Source organism: Phyllostomus hastatus, unplaced genomic scaffold (genome assembly GCF_019186645.2).
Source record: "Phyllostomus hastatus isolate PE091 unplaced genomic scaffold, TTU_PhHast_1.1 phas_contig_1, whole genome shotgun sequence".
In the NCBI taxonomy this organism is placed as follows: domain Eukaryota; kingdom Metazoa; phylum Chordata; class Mammalia; order Chiroptera; family Phyllostomidae; genus Phyllostomus; species Phyllostomus hastatus.
The window spans coordinates 121047-138791 of NW_025333498.1; the positions used below are offsets into that span (position 1 = coordinate 121047).

General features: G+C 39.9%; 1 protein-coding gene across 3 annotated transcripts in view; it reads left to right on the top strand.

Annotated features, from left to right (window-relative positions):
* HECW2 (HECT, C2 and WW domain containing E3 ubiquitin protein ligase 2) overlaps positions 1-17745 on the top strand; it is a 348558-nt gene that overhangs the window by 108867 nt on the left and 221946 nt on the right. The gene's annotated exons all lie outside the window — the stretch shown is intronic.

The following is a 17745-nucleotide window of genomic DNA, read 5'->3' on the forward strand; positions in this document are numbered from 1 at the left end:
ATTATATTGTTTCGAGATTCCATTTTGCTTAAACCTGATTAAAGCGTAACCGGGAACTGGCCATCAAGAAAGCACTCCCCATGGGTCCAGACATGACATTGTAATCTTGAATCCTGTAATAGAATTTTCACTGAAGATAAATAAGGTGGGTTGAATAGAATCCAAGTCAATGAAAAAGTCTGCTCTCCCTAATTCTATTCTTTTTGGGGGGCCAATTTATTTTGCATGTCATTTCCAATCAGCAATAATTTCTCTATTACTTATGTGTAGAATTTTACATTTAATTTTTATAGTTCTGTGCTTGTTTTTTTTTTTTATGTCTTCCCACTGGACTGTAAGATTCTAGAGAACATAAACTAAGTCCTTTTCCTATTGCTATATATTCTTCAGTGCCTCACATGATCCTGTGCACAAAATAAATGCATAATTTATTTTAGAACACCTAGTATGTAGTAGACTGGACATATGGTTATCAGGTCAGTGTGTTTACATTTTTATTTTCATCTTCTGTTTTCATAGTTTTTGCTCTGGCACATTATGGAGCCTTGTATTGTTTTCTTCAGTTAGTACCTAGAAGATTGCCATGTCACTGACCTTCATCTGCTGGGAGAGGCTTGGGGTGTAACAGGTAAAGCCAGGTACTCCCAGCATAAACTCTGACCTTTCACTGTCAGAGTTTGGGGAAGTCAGGAAAGAATATAAAAGTGGTAGAGGGCACAGGAGAGGGAAACAGTTCCCAGCACACTAGACCATGGTTGCTTTAGGGAATTGTGGGTACTCTCCTTTTTGGTTCTATGGATCGAATACCATATTGATGAGCATTGCCATATTTTGGCATGTCTTGTAAGTATAGACTGCTTCTGTACTTGGGGCTTTTTCAGGTGTGGTGGTAGTAGTGAGTTTTTAAAAGTTTGTTGTGAGGGAAAGGACGACAGAGGGAGGAAGCATAATTATTCTGATATGTAAATGAATCACAGACTTACAGATTTGTAGAGCTGGAGCATGTCTCGGAGGTTATATAGCCCTATGCTTTCATCTCTATAGGTACGAAAATTGAGGACCAGTGTGGCTTAGTGACTTAGGTAAGATGACAGTTAATAGAAGTCTGGAGTAGGACAATACTGAAAGTCAATTTCTGTTATATGTGGATTCTTTGACTCCATTTGTAGAAAGTATTATTCTGTGGGTAGATTATCTGAGAAGCTCACATGTTCTTAAAAAGTATAGTATTTTAAAAAGAAAGGCTCTGAAAAGATTGTTCATATGCTAATGTGTTGAGCAAACTCTGCAGACTGACCTCAAGTGGAACATAGTTGCCAGGTGCCAGTCTGGTGTAGTGAGGAGTGTGGATGAGAAACCTGGCTCCCAATTCCAGGTCTGTTAATTCCAAACTGTGCGACCTTGAAGCAGAAGTCATGTGGCTCTCAGAAAGTCCATTGGTGTTGTTATTCAAAAATGAAAGAATTAGGGGAGATTCTCTCTCAGAGCCCCTTTATTCTAAAATTCTGTGCTGAAATGAAAAATGGCAAATCCTTGGAACTAGGCTTGATCAAAGCTTTGTGAAATCAGAGTAGAGACGGATGTATGTAGTGTTTCACCCAATGTGTCAGCAGCTGTATCCCTTCATTAGGCTCTGCTGATGCTTTTCCAGATGATTTCCACTTCTCAGGCTTAATTTGGGTACCTCTTCTCTGCTTAGAGCTTATCGAAGGGATTTGAATATCAGGAATAGATAGATGCATCTGAACCAGTAAACTTAATATACAGGGATCTCTTGGCTCTTCCAAATGAACAGTCCATACATGTGGTGGATGAGTTGGTGCATTAAGGAATAAAGAACATTAGGTTGTTTAAATTTGAAGCATCTTTTGTTGAAAAGCACTATGACTGCTCTGTTGGGTAGTTTTGTTTAAATTAGTGTCTTTTGTCTGATAACTTCCCTTATTTTACATTCTGTAGATAATTAAATCCAGAATTTCTTAGCCATGCTCACTCTTATTCCAGGAAAGTGCCCTGGGGGGCCATCTGGTCATACGTAAGTGTCATTTTACCTTGTCCTGTACTCTGGGATAAGATTACCCTTATTTGCTGATTGCCATGGTCTCCAGTCATCAGTCTCTCACCAGCAAAGCTCAAACTACGTCTGCAGTGCCTGTGGCCCTGAAATTTGCCCCATCTGTCTTCAGAGAGCAGCCGCACAGCCACGACTCCAAGGAACCACGTACAGTCTGTTTATAGGGCACTTTTGGAAGACTCTGTGGAGCAAAGGCAATGTGCGGCCAGTGGGGCGGCGATGTTTTCCCTGTTGGGGTGAAGTCAATTGGTGTTGGAAGATAATGTATATTGCACAAGCTCATAGCATAGGATCTGGCACATTTTAAGTCCTTAGTGAGTATGTTAATATTCTGCTTTATAATTTTGCCTCTAGGTTTGTAGGCTCCAGGCCATCAGCAAACAATCTTATGTATTTTGTTAAGAGTTGGACAAGATCCTCCAGAATATGTGATTCAGTGTAAGAGTTTTAGTATAGTGTCCTTTCTGTGGTTTAACTGGAAAAAAAGAAGCTAACCTGTTCTGTGAGTAGGATATCCCTCATTTTGTGGGTTAGCAATTAGGGGCTTAATTTGTACTGAAGGCTTTTATACCTAGAAATTATTCAGGCTCCTTTTCAGAGTGTGGGAGTTTGGGAGTGTGACTTGTGAGAATTTGAGTCTTTCTTTCAAAATTTATATGCTGTTGTAGGATGAAAACACAGAGTAAAAAATGCTAAATTAAAATGCAGCTGTTTAAAATTAAAGGGCTAGATATAGTTGATGGCAAATGGTAGTTTAAAATTTTTCTGTTATTTATGCTCTTTAAAAATAATTGACTTTAGTTCATTGGAGAAACAACATAATTGTCTTTTGAATTTCTTTTGCTAATTCATTTGAGTAGTACACTAATTCTTTTACAAATTAATTTGAGTAGTACACTAATTTTTATTCTATGCTTCATGTTTCCAGTGTTAAATATTACTATGGTCTTTCTTTAAGGTGTATGCAAATTTAGTTAGTGAAGTTTAGTTAATTATTATTTTAATTTAAAATATCGAAGATGACTTTTTTCCCCCCAAAATGCCAAAATTTAGAAACAACATAGAATTTGTATTTCCAGAATACTTAGTAAGAAAAATGTGTAGAAACAGTTGTCTATAACATCACATTTTATAATTTTGAATTTTCAAACCCTTTAAAAATGTTTTTATTACTACAGAGTCATGAATGAGATAAGGATATTTATGACCACTAATATTATTTAACTTTGTTTTAGTAATTCTAACCAATGCAATTATCCTCTGAAAATAAATCTGGAAGATAGAGAGATAACCATTTTTTTTAAAAGATATGCTTGACTACTTAAAAAAATAGGCCAAGGAATGAAAATATTAGTAAAATTAAATAAAAGGGCCTATGTATAATCCCAATAAGATTAAAAAATGCAAATTAAACAATAACCAAGATTTGTTTTTACCTTTCAGATGGCATTATCTAATATAATAAGAGAAAATATTTATTGAGTACTTACTGCATATCAGGGTCATTGTAATTCATTTAATCATTAAAAATAACCATTTGAAGCAGGTATAAAGCTGTAATCTCTGTTATACAAAAGTCTGCAGTAATGTTGAGTAACTTTCCAATGGTCATAGAGCTAGTCCGTGGCAGAGCTGGGATTTGAAACTAGCTGTAGAATTCTAGTTTTAGGACCCATTCTCTTACCCACTAAACTGCCCACTAAGGTTGATAGCGTTCAGTGGTGGTGAAGGCATCTGGAAGGAAATAGCCATCTCCCCTGCACTGAAGGTGTGGGGAATGTTTATCGAACGTCCTTCCTAAAAGGTATTGTGGTAACACTCTCTAACACCTTACGATCCAGCAATTTCACTTCTAAGGAATCAATCAGGCAAGGGCAATAATGAATTTGTGAGTATGTGTTTATGATATGGTTTATAGCAATAATCTAAATGACCATTTTGAGGGAGTTTAACTAAATTATGGTACATCATAAATAGAATGTCACCTGACTGTTTAAAAGGATGATATAATGCTATGTTTATTAATATAAATGCCTACATTATGTTTTATGTGAAAAAGAGCAGGTTACAAAACAGTTTGTACCCTGTGGTATGATGTCATCTGTACATCTAAATAGCTACGCGTGTATTTATAGGCCAAAATGCAGTGGGCTGGCATCTCTGGGTGATGGCATTATGTATGATATTTATCTTCTTTACCTTTTCTCATTATTTTTGAAATTTTATGGTGGGCATGTGTTGCTTTTATAATTGGAAAAAGCTCTAAAATTATTTCTTTTTCTTATTCCCTTAACTTATTTTTTTGTGGTAAAATTAAGTTGGCAAATTTTACCTTGGTTTCATGCTTTCTAAATGCAAGATAATCTTTTATATGGAGCTTTTCATGAAGCTCCATATCAGGCTTTTTTTTGAAGTTTCCACTTGCTAAGTTATTTATTCCTTATACCAAAACCACTCCAGCGATCTGGGTGTGCTGTCATTAGGTGGGGCTAATGAGCTTTGGACGCGTGCTAACTGGCAGAGTCCACCCTGGTTGGCTTGAGCTTCCTGATTTAAACACGACTTTTTTCCATAACATAATTTATGGAAAAGTAGAACTCCATTAAAGTAACTGAATATAAGCCATCCCTGAAAATTAATGCATCTGATATTTAAAGGGACATTTAAAATCAACGAATGCCATTAATAATCAGAAATTGTCAGTCAGAATTTTTCTTTTTGTCATCATCTATGCAGATCCTACTTAGAATTTCTTCTTAAATCTTTGTTTGATGTGAACCCTCTAAAGCTTGTGTTCCACTGCACACCCGCCCTGGGTTTGGGCTTGGCTGGTATTGCAGCACTTTGGGAGTGTTTATTTTTTACTTGGAGCTCGAGTACGTGTACTTAGAACTAATGTAGTTGGCTACATGCTTTCAAAGACTTCTTTAGGAATAATTAATTGTCTGACAGACTGTAACGTCGACGTAGTCAGAGAGCCTACATTTTTAAAATGTAGAGTCGGGACTACTTTCTTGCAGGGAACCCCAAACCCTTAGTGATTAGGTTCTTTCAATCATAAAAGTCTGTTTTCTTAAAGAGGAGTGGAGCCTACCTCGTCCTCTCTGAGTGGATTAATGTGCTTACATGGTTTCTGTGGGTGGAATGAATGCGTATAAAGTGTTGCTGAGTTCCCTAAACATATTACTTAGGACAAGCCAATTACCATTAAGAGCAAGTTTACCAGAAAATAAGCTGCTTTTTATTGGGAGCCATAATTTCAGCATGGATTCTTATTAGGTTTTGTGAAATGGGCTTAGTTTGGGTTGGTTTTATATTCCCATCCCTGGAATTGATCTGCTGAAATCATAGGACTGTCTCATTGGACAGTGGCCCATTAATAGCCCTGTTTTGAAAATAAACCAGGCTATGTGTATTGGGCCCATGTTCTTCCCTGAGAGCTTTGGGGTCCATCACTCTCATATAGCCATACATAGACAAGGCCCAGAATTGTTTTCTGAGGAAGACCTTGCCCAGAAATGATCTCTCCACCAGCCTCCATGCAGGAGAAGAGTGGCCTTTTGTGTAAGCCCATGTTCTGGTCTGTTTCCTTCATGTTCAAAGACCCTTCCCAGTGTCATATATTCAAGGTCAGATTTCTCTTAATGTACAGTATCTTGAACTTTCTCTTGTCAAATTCTTATGAGAAACTCATTTATTAAAAATACCAAGAATTGCTTTAAAAGTATGAAGTCCAACCATTGCTTTAAGGTCTAAAATTTAAGTCTAAATTTCATCCTTGAATTAAGCTGGAGTATAGCTGTCAGACCAGCACTGTTCCTGGAGGTATAGTGTGCCAAATAGTAATTTTTTTAGTAGCTCATTGAAAAAGGTAAAAAGAAGAGGTGAGATTAATTTTAACTATCTGTTTTACTTAACATGCTAACATTTCAGTGTGTGATCAGTAGAAAACTTAGTGAGATATTTTACTTTTTTTTGTAGTAATTCTTTAAAATCTGGTGTGTATTTTGTCTTCACAGCATATCTCAGTTTGGACTGGCCACATTTCAGATGCTGAATACCCACTGTGGCTGGTCGCTCTGGTGGTGGACTGCACACTATAAACTGGTGTAGAAACGGGTGTGAATGTGCCTGCACTGGCGCTGTCTGTTCCAAGCCAGTGAGATGTCGTGACAATGGAGATGCAACAGTACTGTGTATGTGATGTAGATAGGAGAATGCCAGCTAATTCTTCATACATCATAAAGGTTAATAGGAGAGAATTTTCTCAGTTCTCACCACCAGGACACCACGTGTGTTTATCTTGTGGATATGTGGACTAGGCCTATGATTTCTGTAATTCTTCAGTTGGGATGCTAGAAAGTTCCGAGACAAATTAAGGGCCTCTTTCTAGTATTTGAGCAGTGCTGAGTGGTGTGAGTTCTGGGCATAAACTTGACTTCTGGCTTGCTTCCCCTTGCTTTCCTTGCTGACTTCTTTTCATTTTATTGAATGTCAGACTGTAGCATGCCATTTTACTGAATAAAGATGGGATAGATTAAATCTTATGTTATTTAAATTTTTATTAAGTTTAAATAATTGTTACTTTAAATTTTATGGGAAGTAGAATTGAAAATATTTTAGAATGATTCAAGTGCCTCAGTTGACTTTTGGCTCACTTAAAATTAGTTTCATGAACTTTAATATAGTTGGGAATACACTAAGGTATTTGGTCTAACTTGGGAATATGTAGAGATACTAGCTGGTGATGTGTCATAGTTAACTGGAGAGCATGTTAAAAATCTGATGCCCACTACCCCACCCCTCCATCATCCATGGGTAAGGTGGGTAAGGATCAGTAGACTTGAGATTGGGTCCAGAAAGTAGTAGATCACCAGGCTCTCTTGGTTGCCATGTCCCTGGTAGCTGCTTCTTCTAAATCCAGTCTCCCAGAAAAAAAATGCTACATTGCTGATTTGGTATTTCTCCCAACAAATATTTTGAGGCCCATGAATGAGGCACAGGTAGGTGTACAGCATTAGTACCTGAAACACAGTTTATTCTTATATTCATATTTGTTGTATTATTTTAAAATTATATCTTATTGATTATGCTATAATCAATTATAATTGTTCAAGTGTTTCCCCCCACCTGTCTCCACCCAGCATCCCCCACTCCCTCAGGCAATCCCCCCACCATTGTTCATGTCCATGGGTCATGTGTATGAGTTCTTTGGCTGCTCCATTTCCTGTATTGTCCTTTACATCCCCATGGCTTTTCTGTAACTACCTATTTGTACTTCTTTTCTTTGCCAAACTTTTTTATTTTACTTCTTTCTTTTGCCAAACTTTTTTATTTTATTTATTTAATTTTAGAGAGGGGAAAGGAAGGAGAAAGAGAGGGAGAGAAACATCAATGTGTGGTTGTCTCTTGTGCACCACCTACTTGGGACTTGGCCTGCCACCCAGGCATGTCCCCTGACTGGGAATAGAACCAGAGACCCTTTGGTTCACAGGCCAGCACTCAATCCACTGAGCCACACCCGCCAGGACCCTATTTGTACTTCTTAACCCCTCACCTTTTCACTCATTCCCCCACACCCCCTCCCATCTGGCAACCATCAAAATATTCTTCATATCTCTGGTCCTGACTTTGTTCTTCTTGTTTGATTAGTTTGTTTTTTAGATTCAATTGTTGGTAGATAATGTATTTATTGCCATTATATTGTTCATAGTTTTAATATTCTTTTTCTTAAAAAAAATCCCTTTAACATTTCATATAATAATGGCTCAGTGATGATGAACTCCTTTAGTTTTTTCTTGTCTGGGAAGCTCTTTATCTGCCCTTTGATTCTAAATGGTATCTTTGCCAGGTAGAGCAATCTTGGCCGTGGATTCCTGCTTTTCATGACTTTGAATATTTCTTGGCAATCCTTTCTAGGCTGCAAAGTTTCTTTTGAGAAATCAGCTGATGGTCTTATGGGAACTTCCCTGAAGGTAACTAATTGCTTTTCCTTTGCTGCTTTTAAGATTCTCTCCTTATCTTTAACCTTTGGCATTTTAATTATGATGTGTTTGGAGTGGGCCTCTTTGCATCCATCTTGTTTGGGACTCTGTGCTTCCTGGACTTGCATATCTATTTCCTTCACCAAATTAGGGAATTTTTCTTTCATTATTTTTTCAAATAGGTTTCCAGTTTCTTTTTGCTCTTTCTCTTCTCCTTCTGGGACCCTTATAATGTGAATGTTGGAATACTTGAAATTGTTCCAGAGGCTGCTTATACTATCCTCGTTTTTTTTTCTTCTTTTTTCTTCTTGTTTTTCTGATTGGTTGTTCTTTTTTTCCCTTATGTTCCAAATCATTGATTTGATTCTTGGCTTCATCCATTCTACTGCTGTTTCCCTATAAATTGTTCTTTATTTAAATTATTGAATCCTTTATTTCTGACTGGATCTTTTTTATGTTGCTGAGGTCCTCACTAAGTTTTTTGAGCGTCCTTATAACTGGTGTTTTGAACTCTGCATCTGATAGATTGCTTATCTCCATTTTGTTTAGCTCTTTTTCTAGAGTTTTGATCTGTTCTTTTATTTGGGCCATGTTTCTTGGTCTCCTCATTTTGTCAGCCTCCCTGTGTTTGTTTCTAAGTATTAGGTAGAGCTGCTGTGACTCCCTGTTATGGTAGCATGGCCTAATACAGCACATGGCCTATGGGGTCCAGTGACAGAGCTTCCCATGTCACCCAAGCTGGGTACTCGAGGTGCGCCCTTTGTGTGTGCTGAGTATATCCTCCTCTTGTAATTGAACCTTAATTGCTGTTGACAGACCAAGGGGAGGGATTTACCTAGGCCAGTCAGTTGCAAGGACTAGTTGTGACCACTGACCACCAACCTCTGCCCTCCTGGAGGTTCAACCATGCAGGGGCAGGGTGGTGGTGCTCTGATCTGGTCTGTAGCTATCCACTGATTGTACAGGCTCTGGGGTTTCCTGGGTGGTGCAGGACAAGGTTGGCCCCACCTGTGTCCTGCATGGCACTACCCTGCATGAGCTATGAATCTCAGATGGCAATCTCAGATTGTGCTGGGCTTGGAGATCCCCAGGCAAAGCAAACTTTGAATCTAAGCTGGCTGCTGCTAGTGCCAGGCCTGGGATCACTTAGCAAGAGGTATGGGGTCTGGGGGCTTACTGATGCCTGCTGTTGCTTGTTTGATAGGATTTAGGAAACATGAACCAAGACCTTCCATTCATATTGAAAAGTCATGTTAACAGTTTGGGTGGGTCCATCATTTGGGTGGGATGGAGTCTCAGGGGATCTCCAGGGTGGTACAATCAGTGTTAGCTAAGTTGATGGAGTCTCAGATATGGCATCTCCCTTCTGGCTCTGTGGCTCTGTGGCTCTGGGTGTGGAGGGCTCAGTAAAGGGACATTGGCCTCTGTCCACCTTTCTGTCTGGAAGAAAGCTGTCACCTATCTTTCACCTTGATGCCAGACTGTTCACTTCCTCCCTGTATGCCCCTGGTGCCTTTCAAGCTGCTACCCCATTGCTGGAGCTCAAGGGGAGTGAGTCTGAATAAGTCTGTATGTGGGTTCTTTAAAGGGAACTGCTTGGGACTCCAAAATTTCTTCCAACAACTCAATCACCTTGGTTTTTGCAGCAAGAAGTTATGGGAACTTATCTTCCTGTCACTGGTACCCTGGGCTGGGAGGTCTGGTGTGGGGCTGGGATTCCTTGTTCCCAAGATATCCCTCCCAAATTTGTATCCACAACACATGGATGTGGGACCAGCCCATTCCACCTCTTTGCCCCTCCTGCCAGTGTGGATGGATGTGGTTCCTTGAGTTCTGTATTTGTCAGACTTCCATTCAACTTGATTTCTGGCAGTTCTGAGTGATGGTTGCTCTATAACGTAGCTGTAGTTTTAATGTGGTTGTGCATAGAGGCGAGCCATGTTTACCTATGCTGTCATCTCGACTGGAAGTCCTGTATTATTTTCTGTATAAATAACTGTACACCTACTTTTGCCCACTCCTGTGTAATTGACGTATAACTTTGTGTTAGTGTAAGGTGTGCAGTCTGGTGATTTGACACACTTATATATTGCAAATGATTGCCGCTATAGTTAGCTAATACTTTTGTAACTTTAATAATGTAGCATTCATAAGAAAAAAAATCACATCACTTAATTATCATTTCTTTTTTTGTGGGGAGAACATATAAGGTCTACTCTTAGCAACTTTTGAGCCTATAAAACAGTATTATTAACTACAACACAAATTAGATTCTCCTGAATTTGTTGGTCTAATAACTGGAAGTTCGTACTCTCTGATCTACATCTCCCTGCCCCCGACCCTCCCACAGTCTTATCTTTATTCTTGGCCCCTCTCTGGTTAAGCATGCTTTGTAGGTCAACTCATATTCTTCGGGATTTTCAGATTTTGCCTCCCAGCTTCTCCTATTGTCTAGGTGCTGTATACTAAACAGTGGGAGGTATCTAGGATATTACCTGGGATTCTTAAGTGTGTGACAGAAACGCAAGTGAACTTGCTTAACCAAAAGGAGAAAAAAAAAGGCAGGAGATCCCAGGAACAGGCCTTGTGTCAGGAACCCCGGTCTGATCCTGCAGCCATATACAACCCTCTCTCTGGTTCTCAGCCTGGCTGGTCACGCAGGCCCTCAGACCTCCAGAAGGCCAGCAGGGGGGCCCTTTCCCCTTCCAGGGCAGAGAGGAGAGAAATACTTGTACTTACAGTTCCAGATCTCTTTTTGTACTCTAGTTACTCAGATCAAGATAGAAGGACTTATTATTGCAAACAGTGGGTTTTTGGTTTCCACTGGGATCCCTCTTTTAAAAATAATTAGATTAATGGAGTAATAGATAAGTGCATGGTGTTTTGACATTTTCCCCAATTACAATCAGTTATAATTGATTTGTGTTTTAGTTTGTTTGAAACTATTATTTAAAGCCATATTATCATTCTAAATTTAATAATGTAGCATTCTAGTAAAAATATTTAATTTTATTTATAAAATGAATGGATTTATTTATTTGAATAGATATTAATCAGTTAATTAAAATGCTTTTTCTCATAGTATATTGAATTTGGGGCAGAAATCCCATTTCTATAAATTTAGTAAGTTAGAATAATTTGATTCTTTGAAACAAATGGAATTTTTTCCAGCATCTTTAGAAGGAAATTGGCAACTTAACTGTCATATAACTTTAACTGATATATAACCTAATTAAAATAGGTCTATCATGATTTTGTAAGAATTATCTGTTCTCTAGAAATCATTCCACCAGACTTGAAACATTGCTTCATCCATAAGGTCTCATTTGTTCCACTTTCAGTAGTTTTTGTGTCTCTGCTACTGCAGTAGACACCTGTCCAAAACAGGGTGGCGGGGGGAGGGAAAGAGCCGAAGGAGACCAAACTGCTTTGTGTGAGAACTTATAACACATGGTTCTCAAGTCAGCCAGGGAACCTTCAGGGAACCTGGGAACTATTATAGTTGTACCCATCGATGCGTTTGGGTGAGAGGAAACTGGGGCTTTAGGCAGGCGAGCTGCCCCAACTGGGCACCACCAGTTTCCTCCTTCTCCCCATAGCTCTAGGCTAAGAAGCCCTCGCTGTCTTCCTTTCCACACACACTCACAGGCCATGGAGCTCGGCCTCAGCTTAGCACAGGAGGCCGAACTTCACTTCTCAGCTTACCGCAGGGTTTCTACGTACAAACGTTTGTGTGTTTGCTCAGGCAATCTTTTAAATATGTATTCATTACCCTTTACAAGTGAGTGGGTGGGAAGAGAAAGGCAAACGAGACGTGATTTTTATTGTCTCACTCTGGAAGGGCTGCCATCGGCAATGCCACTCTTCCAGGGCTCCTTATTGTGCCTGCTCAGTGCAATTGCCGGAGCCACGGAGGCTGCCTTGAAAGAGGGAAATTGCTGCTTCTTGACAACATGATGGGCTTGTAAAGTTGACTTACAATAAATCTTTGCGTCATAACAAATAAGTAAATGACGCCTCCCTGAGATCGCAAAGCCTACAGTCGGTGGGCCAAGATGAGAACGAGGAGAGGTGGGAAAAAGCCAGGCAAGTCAGTTAACTCAGGAGTTCTGCTTTGGCCGTGGGAGGCTGCTTGGCACCTGCATTTAAGGCACCGGGTTTAAACGCTGTAAGCAGATGGTTTCTTCTTTCCCCCCAGTTTTGTGGGTAACCCTAGGTGCCACACGATGTGGCCCTGTTATAGAAACCACAAGGAACTGCGGCATATGGGGAGAGAAGCAGGCCTTACAGGTCTCAGTGTGGGTCTCAGCTGAGTCACCCATTAGCTTGGTGGCCTCATCTGGAAACCAAATGTAGAGTTAGTTGCTCCATCATAGGGTAGCTGTAGAGAGAACATGGGGGTGAGGGTGAGAGTGAAGGCAGGAGATACCAGAAAACTCCCCTCACTTTGGGAAACCGAATTTCAGAGTGAGTAGGGGAAAGGGTTTGATCTTGACACACAGAAGTTCAACTTGTGGGAATCAGGTTATCTGACAACAAAGCTTAGATTATAATCACAAGTATGGCTTAATTATTAGAAGGGAAAAAGAACAAATGAAGTACTGAAATTTTTAGAGGGTTTGGGGGTAATTTTTTCAAGGAAATTGTGTGATATAGCACAGTGTGATCTTTGTCTTACCACAACCGTGAGAGTCATGTCATAAAAACTGAGCCGGGACTCTGTCAGCCTTCCCACGGCCTCTCTTTACTCCTGCGATGCTCAAATTGCTCTTGGTTGTCTTCTGCTTTGGTTGTCGCTTCTTCCAGCTCTGCCAGACTCTTATTAATCAGTGGTTCTGCACATGATTCAAGTAGTTTTTAAAAGCCCCTTTCATTAACTTTTATGAATTCCTGAGTCTTTTATTAGCTCATGCAATTTCTCTTTGCATTGATATTGTTGGAATGTCTGAAACTCAGTGAGTGAGTGACTGACGCACATGTGGCTGGCAGGGATCAACTTCACTGCATGGGTTGAATAGGGACTGATTTAAAAAGTCTTCAGTTCATTATTTTGTGATTTTTGTTTTTTGCCTTCTTCTTCAGCTCTTTAACAGAGTGGAGCTGCGTAATGAATACCTACCTAAGAAGGATCTCATCTTTGTCAAAAATATTTGAAAACTAATAGTGCTGTGGAAATGTAGATGTTCCTTTTGGGGTTTTCTAACATTTTTTTATCCTAATACTTGAATTGAGTTTAAAGCTGGTGTCATCAATAAGAGGATCATGATACTGGAAGAACTTCTTTCTTACTCACATTTTGTATATTGATGTTCATTTAATTTTTTTGGTTCTTCCAGATGATCCTCTGTACTGCTAGAATTGGGTGATTTATTCATTATTATTAAAAAAATTGTTTTTGAGTCTTAAGACTGTAGTTCCCTGAGAGTGGCATCTATTTTGTTTGTGGAGCCCTGGAGCTGGAAGAGCACCTCACACAGGGTAGGCATTGAGAACTGTTAATTTGCATGAGCAGGAAGGCATGTTTGGCATCTGTGTTCATGACTTATGTGGTACTCCCTTCTCTACCATGATTAGTCCTATTGATTGATTTCATCCTGTGTTCCTTTTTCTGTTCTAATGCACCTTTTTTGGACCTCTGTAATAGCAATAAGCATCTGTTCGCAATCTCAGACTGTGAAATTTAACCTGCATGCTTGCAACTTCTGCCAGTGAAGTGACTTCAGTTCTTACTGTGGTGGCAAGTCACTTTTAATGTCAAAACCAATAACTGATTATTTAATTGAGTGGACATTGTTCTAGGTGCTCTGCCAAGAAAATCATCTAAATATAGTTGAAAATCATCATCAGTTAGAAGTGACCATCAGTCTGTCATTTCCAGCTCTTCTTGAAGCGTACATTCAAGTGGAACGAGCCACTAGACACTAGAGAGACACTGTATGTTAGAATGTGGAAAGTTCTATGGAGGAAAAATAAAGCAGGGAAGGAGTATAGGTAGTGTTGGGGCTGTTGAAATTTTACACAGGGTGGTCAGGAAAGGTCTTCCTGAGAGTGTGGCATTTGGTAATGTGAAGGGGTAACAAAATGGCAGTGTGGATATTGAAGAGAAACTCTTCTGTGGCAGAGGAAATAGCAGATACAAAGGCTCTGTGGTTGGTGTGGCTGGTGCCTTCTAGGAGCACAGTGAGACTAGGGTAGTGTGAGTGTGGGTGGCCTTAGTGGTAGATGAGGTCAGAGAGGACCAGGGGCCAGATCATGTGGGCCCTGTAGACCATTCCGAGGGTTTTGACTTTTACTCTGAGTGAAGTGGTGCCCAATGGAGGGTTTTGGGTAGGGAGAAAATGATCTGACTGACATTTGAAGGGAATTACTCTGGTTACTGTGTTGAGAATAGATAGCAAGAAATCAAGGATGGCAATCAGGGAAAGAGGCAATTGTTCATCCAGAGGAGCAATGAGAGTGGTTTGGACCAGTGTGAGGTCAGTGAAAGATAATTCCTATCTTTTCTTACATTTCCATTGTATCCTTTCTTTGGCCTAGACTTAATGCCATATTCCCCTGGCCTTTTCATATTTTTCAAGGTCCAGCCTCATTTTTCTCATTTGGCTTTTCTTAAACACTGTAGCCCCTGCTGATCATTTTCTGTGGTGAACTCTTATTGACTTTTGCACTTACGCCTTATAATATAGGAGGCAGTTGATTGTTCTCCCTTTCTTTCATGTAGGTTGACTTTTATTTTTTTCTATGCTATAGCAAGGGCCTTATTGTATACTTTACATCACATAGTAGACACCTGACTCAATAAATCCTGTTTGGATGGCTAGTTAAGTCTAAAAAAAGTCAACATGTATTCATCCCATTGATTTGACTTTTTTACATTCTTCTTTTCTCATTAGTAGCAGTTAACATCACCCATTCATTCATTTGAGAAATATTTACTAATCACTTACTGTTTTGTGGAGGATATAACATGTAGGAGAAGTAGTACTTGTCCTCAAAGAGTTTGTAGTCTGGCAAGGGAAGACGTGCATGTTCATAGGCGATGAGGCATTGTGCAGTACAGTTGATATGAATGATGTGAAAAGGCCACTGGAATTCAGTGACAGGAATGTGGCCTGTGTCTGGGTGTTCTTCAAAAGGAGAGTGGTTCTTAGACCTTAAAGGTGGAGAACAGTGCAGAAAGTAGAGGGAATGGTGTGGGGAGGGCTGGATGTGCTAAATGTTTCCATGGGTAGTGGAGTAGGTAAGCTTGTGTGGAAGATTTATATGGAACTTCAGGTTTCTTTAAGAAGTATAAAGATATACACTCAAAAATTCACCGTTTCCTCTCTACCAGGACCCCTAGAGCCACCGTTCAGATTCACCCCATCCTCACCTGACCTGGACTATACAATGACCTGCTGAATTTAGGCCTCAGCTTCACCAGCTTAAATGTCACTGCCTGTGAGAGGCCTGCCCTGCTTACCCTGCTGAAACGTGGCCCCATCCCTGCCCCTTTATTTATTTCCATCTTGGCCCCTTAATTATGTTATTTAGTTGTTTGGGAGTATTGTCACAAAGAGCTTCAGGGACTGAGTAGATGGATTGTCTGGGGAAAATACAAAGATCAGAGAGGCCTGCTGAGAAGTGATGGTCTAGATATATGATGTGAACTTGGCTCAGTACTGTGGTGACAGTGGGAAAGGAAAGAGAGCGGCATGAAGGTTAAAACACGTGTTCTGCGGGAAGTCAAACAACCCAATTATAAAATGGGCAAAGGACCTGAACAGACACTTCGCAAAGGAGAACATACGGAAGGCCCAGAAACATAGGAAAGGATGGTAAGCATCACTAGCCATCAAAGAGATGCAAATTAAAACCACAATGAGTTATCACCTCACACCTGTCAGAATGGCCCTCATAAACAAATCAACAAAGAGTGAGTGCTGGCGAGGTTGTGGAGAAAAGGAAACCCTAGTGCACTGTTGGTGGAATTGCAGACTGGTGCAGCCACTGTGGAAAACGGTAGGGAATATCTTCATAAAACTAAAAATGGAACTGCCTTTTGACCCAGCAATTGCACTGCTGGGATTATACCCTAAGAATCCTGAAACACCAATTCTAAAGAACCTATGCACCCCACGGTTCATATCAGCATTATTTACAATAGCCAAGTGCTGGAAGCAACCTAAGTGCCCATCAGTAAATGAGTGGATCAAAAAACTGTGGTACAGTTACACAGTGGAATACTACACAGCAGAAAGAAAGAAGGAGCTCTTGCCCTTTGCAACAGCATGGATGGAACTAGAGAGCATTATGCTAAGCGAAATAAACCAGTCCATGAACGACAAATACCATATGATCTCACCTATAAGTGGAACCTAATCAACAAAACAAACAACAAGCAGAATAGAACCAGAGACATTCAAATAAAGAACAAACTGACAGTGATAGGGGAGGGGATAATGGGGGAAAAAGGGGGACAGGCCATGAAGGAACAGGTATAAAGGACACATGGATGAAGCCTAAGGGGGTAGGATCGAGGGTGGGGTTGGGAGTGGGTGGAGCAAGGGGGTGTTGTGGGGGGGAAATGGAGACAACTGTACTTGAACAACAATAAAAATAGTAATAAAAATGTGTTCTGTATGGCATAGAGTACATGCTGCAGTTACTAGTGTGTATAGAATTATGACCTCTGGTGTTTAATGGAATAAACAATTGTATTTAAATGCAGTTGGTTATCTTTTCTAGAAGTTTCTGACAATGAGTAACTAGGAGCTTATGTTTTGTCATTTCTCTTTGCAAGGAAAACTTGCCCACTAAATGTGTTTCAACCAACACAAAATAATGCAGAATTCTTAAATATCTGAATACCTTTTACAGACAATTGGTAATTATTGGCAGCTTTAGCTGAAGATAATGTTTTGGGATGTATTCCATGCAAAAGAAAAAAGGCATTGTTTTCCCTCCTTAGGGGGAGTAAAAGCTTAATATCTTTCAAAAGAGATGACTCTAAAATGAGTTGATTCCATTTCCCCCACATAAAGCATCAATATTTGTAAGTAGACAAGCAAACCACCCACAGTACCTGATGTAGAAATAGAATTTTTCTTTTCTTTTCTTTTTTAATACCTAGATCAACCATGGAACTTCATTTGTGCTTACTGAAAAACAGATTGGTTTAGAAAATATATGAAGTTTTGGTCTCCGTTTTCCTAATCTGACATGACATTTAAAAAATGATTCTTGAGATGAAGTTTTGCTCTTCTTAATTTAATAGCATTTAAAAAGAATAGTCAGTGTTTTAAAAAATTGGTGTCAATGCCAATTCTCTCATTCCAGTAAGGGCCTCGTGACAGTCAGTGCCCAGCTGCCACGGCAAATGAGTAAAGATGCTGCTTCGGTTCTCCCCACACTCGCCATCCTATATTCTCCTCTCACGGTATATTTAAGGGTCTGTCATTTGGGTGCTGACGTTTTGTTAGTGTTTTTCCTTTATTTTTGTCCAGCATTCATTTCCTCTTGTGCTAACAGCTCACTTCTTGAGGAATCACTCCCCCGCCACTGCCATCGGTTTTGGTAGAATTGCTGGTCTAGTTCTTCTCTTCTTCGCTACGAGTCCACAGGATTCCGTCTTCCCGGACTCAGTCCTGAGCAACATGATGGTGGTGAGCGGACAGATGTCCGGGTGGCCTGATCCTGGTGGCTACT